At 40.0% G+C, this 6000-nt stretch overlaps 1 pseudogene; it reads left to right on the top strand.

The window, feature by feature from the left end:
• Nucleotides 1–5457, top strand: part of LOC149457744 (uncharacterized) — a 44746-nt pseudogene extending 39289 nt beyond the window's left edge.
• The last annotated feature ends 543 nt before the right edge of the window (nucleotides 5458–6000 follow it).

The raw sequence follows: 6000 nt of genomic DNA on the forward strand, positions 1-6000 counted from the left end.
CAGATAAAACCATATGGAGCCAAGGTGTTCACTAATACATCAATCCATTATAACCACTCTATAATTTGAGGGTATTAACATCTTGTAAGCTGCTTGGCTCTATCACTGTGGTGCAGTATTTGAACATCTCCACGCGTTGGTTGGTGTTGGGACTTATTCTTTATCTTGGATAGAGATTTTCATACTATATGGACTTTCTTTAGTTATTGAGCGCTGCATATGTATATATATCATGTTTTATTTGTGATCAATCAAATTTATGCTGGCTGCTTTTAGGGATTTATCCAATACTCTTATACCATATAAGTAGAGAGGAAGCCAGATAAAACTTTGTAGAGTTTTACTGTTTAATTGAAACTTCAAAGAAAAAAAACAATAATACACTCACGTATTGTGGTGCCTTTTCTGGCACCCAGAACAATCTGCCCAAAGCTTTCTGTGGGGATGCCGCAGCTCCAAGCCGGCATGCGTTCCAAACAGCGGAAGTAACGTGACCGTCCCTACACGTTTCGTCACATTCGGGAAGTCACAGGAGCTTTTTCAACTGATATATTTTCAGAAGCTAGGGTAATTTTTAAGGACAACCTTTTTTTTATAAAAAATACAGTGTTCAAATGTTTAAAGAAGCAACACCAGTTAGAGTTCAACAAAGCAGCAGTGAAGAAAAAGAGGGTGTATACATGCCAAATGAATTAAGTGATGATGGATTGCCTAGAGTAACATGCACCTGAACAGTAGAAGCATACTTCTAGCTGCTGTAAAAAAAAGTTCTACCTAATGTAACAAAAAAAAACAACTGTGATTTCTCCTCACTTTAGAAAGATTTCTTCTCTCTGCATGTTCTGTCATGGCTTAGTATACAGCGTTTTTGTCATGCTGATCCTATAATAGTTTATTAATGTTGTTGAAACACTAGGTTAAGGGAGGGGGCCCGAAAGGCTCTCTGACACTCCTGGAAGTGTCTAATATATTGTAAGAATGCAGCATACTATAGCTCTACTGATCAGAGGCACATCACTGCAGCAGACAGGGATTCCGTAATTCCTGAGCACCAGGTGGTGACAGTTTCTTTTTAATTAATGCTAGTAAGTTCTAGAACTGCAATGTACACGCTATCAAATAATTTGTTGTAAAACAGTTTATTTATGTAATTAACCCCTTTCAAGTGTCCTGTTATATATTTTCCAATTGTAGAAAAAAGTGGCAACCACCCCAACCTATAACTAGCCTTTCTCAGCACACTTACCAGCTAGCCTGCCAAACAACCAACATCTAACAATTTGCATTAGAAATATGGTTTTGCTTGCACACATTTGCAAACATATGCCTAAGCTGCAGTGCCTATGTCAAGGCTCCTCTGTGTACTGCGGTCCTAACTCTATCATTTTCAAAGTCTCCCAAATTGGAGCACATATAGCAGTTGATAGATTAAGGGAAGATTTGCCTGGAGGGCATGCTCCTTGAAGGCACAGGGATCCACACAGGATACACAGCAAGAGCACAATGGCAGCTGAAGGCATCCATGGTGTCCCCACATCACATTTTGCCTAGGCTTCCTCCAGGCAAACTTGTCCTTAATCTAATCCATAGCTGTAAATATGCACAGGGCATAGATTAAAACAGCCCCTGTGAGCGAGGCCTAAGGGCTGATGCACTTATAATTACATATTGTGCCACATTATTATTTTTTAAAGAGGTCATAGTTCTACTCTTAAGCATATTTAATCCCCAAACCAAAACTGTATTATATTGCAGCTTACCAATCATTAGATGTGGTGGCTGCATTCATTTTCTTTTTTTTTTAGGCTTTTTTCCCCTCTGTTTTCACTTGATGATCTTGCCAGTAACACACTTTCAGTAGTATGCCTTCACTTTGGATAAAAGAGCAATAGAGGCACCTTTGGACAGCAGCATTCTCAGTCGGGGGAGGGTAGTGTTAGATGCAATAGTAGATTTAAATACACTAACACACTGAAGCTGAACTCCAGCTCACAATTTATAAGCAGTTACAACAACAGTTTTTTCCTTTTGTGATAAAGGTTTTACATAAATGAATACAGCTGATCATTGTAAGCACCCCTGTTCATAGTAAATGGTTTGTCTCAACGCTCTAAATGCTAAATCTGTAGGACAGCTTATTCTGTTGAAAAACAACAGACTTAATGGTAATGAATGTAGCCATCACATCTAAGAATTTGATAAGCTGCAATATAATAAATGTTTAGGATTATTTAATTTGCTGTACTTTATATTTGTTTTTGATGACTATTTTTTAATTCCCATGTAAAAAAAAAAATAATGAGGCTAACGTGGGACCATTATTTGGGCAAAGGGTCAGAATAAAAAAATTATTTATTTTTAAATAATTAAAAAACACCCAAAAAATCTTAAAGTGGTTCTAAAGGCTCAAGGTTTTTTGACTTCATACATTCTATACATTAGGGTAAAGGTCCCCCTCCCCAGCCTCCCCAAATCCTTACCTGAGCACCCTCTGATCCAGCAATATTCACAATAGCCTCGGCTGTATGGAGACTCTCCCTCCTCATTGGCTGAGACAGTTAATTACAGCCAGTGAGCCAATGAGGAAAGGGAAGGGTGGAGCCAAGCTGCTGCTCTATGTTTCTTATGGACGTATAGAGCAGCTGCTCGGGAAAGAGCACAACAGCAGTGCCCCAGGGAAAGCGGCTTTCTCTAGGTGCACTGCTCGAGGGGAGGAGTCCTGGCTATCAGTACCCCTCAGTTCTGGCTACTAGTGCCTGTCAGTGCTGGCTATCAGTGCCCATCAGTGCTGGCTGTCAATGCCCATAAGTGATGCCTGTCAGTGCCCATCAGTGATGCCTGTCAGTGCCCGTCAGTGCCGCCTATCAGTGCCCATTAGTGCCGCATACAATGCCCATCAGTGCCACCTATCAGTGCTATATATCGGTGCAGCCTCATCAATGCCTCCTCTTCAGTGCAGCCTATCATTGCCCATCAGTGCAGCCTATCAGTGCACATCAGTGAAGAAGAAAAATCACTTATTTACAAAACCTTATAACTAAAGAAACTACAAATTTTTTTCTAATTTTTTTTTGTCTTTTTTCATTTGTTTAGTGAAAAATAAAAACCCTTGTGGTGTTTAAATACCACCAAAAGAAAGCTCTGTTTGTCTAAAAAAAATTATAAAATCTTAGTTTGGGTGCAGTGTTGCATGACCGTGCAATTGTCATTCAAATTGCAACAGTGCTGAAAGCTGAAAATTGGCCTGGTCAGGAAGGGTAAGTGGTTTTCTTCATTGACTCAAATAAATCTTGCCAAAATTGCAGTTTCTTTTTTTTTTATAAGCAGTGTAGAGCAAGCCTATGGACAAAGCTCATAGACAAAGCCTTACCTCGAAAACAACACACTCTCTTAATGGTTTATCTTATAATTAATTCTTGCAACTATGCAACTTCTTCTAGCATATGGCCACAAAATGTTTCTGTATGTCAACTAAATGTGAATTCATACCATTGGGAGCCATATCCTCAACCAAGGTAAAGTGAAAAATAATGGATTTTTCTTTTCCTGAAGAATTTCCTTTTATCATAGGAAGCAGGTTGCATTGATTTAACCACAGTTCTCAGAGTGTTTGTACCATTATCAGAGTTAAATACAGTTAAGATAAAGTTGTTTTTGTGAGCAGAGACATTTTCCTGTACATTACTGACATCCTGTTCAGTAGCCCTTTGAGTGACACTCTAGACAGGAAGGTCTCTGAGTGGTGTGAAGTCTGGCCATGATCACCAATATTTAGCATTGCCGGAACATTTATTTTTTACCTAGTTGACTAAAGTTTGGATGCCTTGCTTTGCATAATATAGTGATTACTCCATTGTGTCCATTGAACAGTAGAACATAGAGCAGTCATTGATTGGTCTTGTTAGAAAATATACAGTATGTAAACTATACCAAGCACCTACTATTTTACTATTTTTTATTATTTGGTACATTACTTGACCAAATGATGATGTAAAGGGCTTAAAATTTCAAGTTCTGAGCTACTAGCCAAGCCTTAAGTGTTACTCGCCATCAGTTGCCCCACCCAACCCTTACCCTGCTACTCCCCTAATTCCGCCCCTAAACACGCCCTCGTAAATTATTTAATGAAATTACACTGTTAAATGTTACCCACATTACATCAGGGTCCCCAGAGTCCCCCCACATTACATCAGGGCCTCCAATGTCCCCCTAAATACTCCATCATACAACCATAACTCCCATAATTTTTCACTTACAAAACCATAACTCTACCAAGCATATCCTACCTACTATCCAACTCAGCAATACCTCAAATGTCCCATACTCTACCACCCATAATAACCACATAATCCTGAACCTGACCAAACCACCCATATATGTAGGTTTACATACAGACACATGTACATACACACACAGAAACAGGGACACGTGTACACACACATAGACATGTACATACACACACACACACAGAAACATTTACACACAAGCACAGAGACACATGTACACAAACACACATACAGACATGTATACACACACAGACACATGTACAGACAAACATACATGTACATACACAGAAATACACAGACACATGTACATACACACAGACACATGTACATACATACACAGACACATGTACATACACACACAGACACATGTACACAAAGACACATGTACGTACATACACACATGTACATGCACACATACATGTACACAGACACATGTACATACATGCAGACACATGTACAAATACACACATGTACATACACACAGACACATGTACATGCATACACAGACACACACACAGATACATGTACATACACACACATACAAATACACACACACAAATACACATACACACATACAAATATGTACACACTTACAAATACACAGACAGACACACACACAAATACACATACACACATACAAATACACACACACACATGTACACACTTACAAATACACAGCCCTATAACAAGTTGCAGTATTTCGTTACCTTCACTCACACAGCTGGGTACTGCACTCTAGGGGGAGGCAGAGAGCACAGCACATACTGCGTCCTTTGCTATTGAGCAGTCTGACGGCTCCCAGTGCGAGTGACAGATCCTGCCCTGAGTTCCAAACCTGCTCAGCAAGATGTTCCTGGGGACACACTCGCCCCCACCATAATTTCCACTTGCCAATGCGAGCTGGTGAGTGGAAATTTCAAGGCCTGGGTTATAATATTAGAGAGTTGTCATATGTTGATTTAAAGACTACGTTCACCTTTTTGTTCTCTAAATTCCAGCTTCCTTATGTACCAATATACCATTTATGTACCTGTTGCAGAAAATAAAAATCTTTTTCTGTATTCTAGGACAGGCATTACCTCAGGCTTCAGTTTCATCTATAGAAAACTCCTCTATGACTTCCCGGTGTCCGTCCTTTAAGACAGAAAAACGTCCATACTTCAGCAGCTGACCTCATTAAAAACACCCTGCACCTGTCCTCCTCCTCCAGGAGATTGCTCCCGCACACCACTGTGGTTCTATGCTTCCCCAAAGCAGGCACTGTCAGTGAACATCATTCTCCCTGACAACACAGCCAGTGTCTTCCTCTGCTTATTGATCATTTTGCATCTTACCTTCTTCTACCTTCATTTAGCAGCATGTACAGGAGCTGAGCAATAACGTACCCACCTATAAGGAGCAGAGCTGTAGTACTGAAAACAGGTGAAGTGTGTCTGTGAAGTCTGTGAAGCTCACCATACACTATACAATGTCATTGTACAATCTTTAGATCTATCATCCACTATGTAATGCAAGGAACTGTCTAACTGGATACAGAGTGATTGGATAGGTCCGTGTGCTGTAATCCAAGATTTAGTTTCGGCTATGGAGAGAGTAGGGCTTTTCCACACATGCCACAATTGTCTGTTTAGCAGCAGTGAGGACATGGATCATAAACTTAAACTGTACCTTGAGCAGGTCAGGGGGCTTTATGTAGAGGAGGCCATATTTACAC

This window comes from Staurois parvus, unplaced genomic scaffold (assembly GCF_062004578.1).
Source record: "Staurois parvus isolate SC_StPar_1 unplaced genomic scaffold, SC_StPar_1.0 ptg000303l, whole genome shotgun sequence".
NCBI classification, from domain to species: Eukaryota; Metazoa; Chordata; class Amphibia; order Anura; family Ranidae; genus Staurois; species Staurois parvus.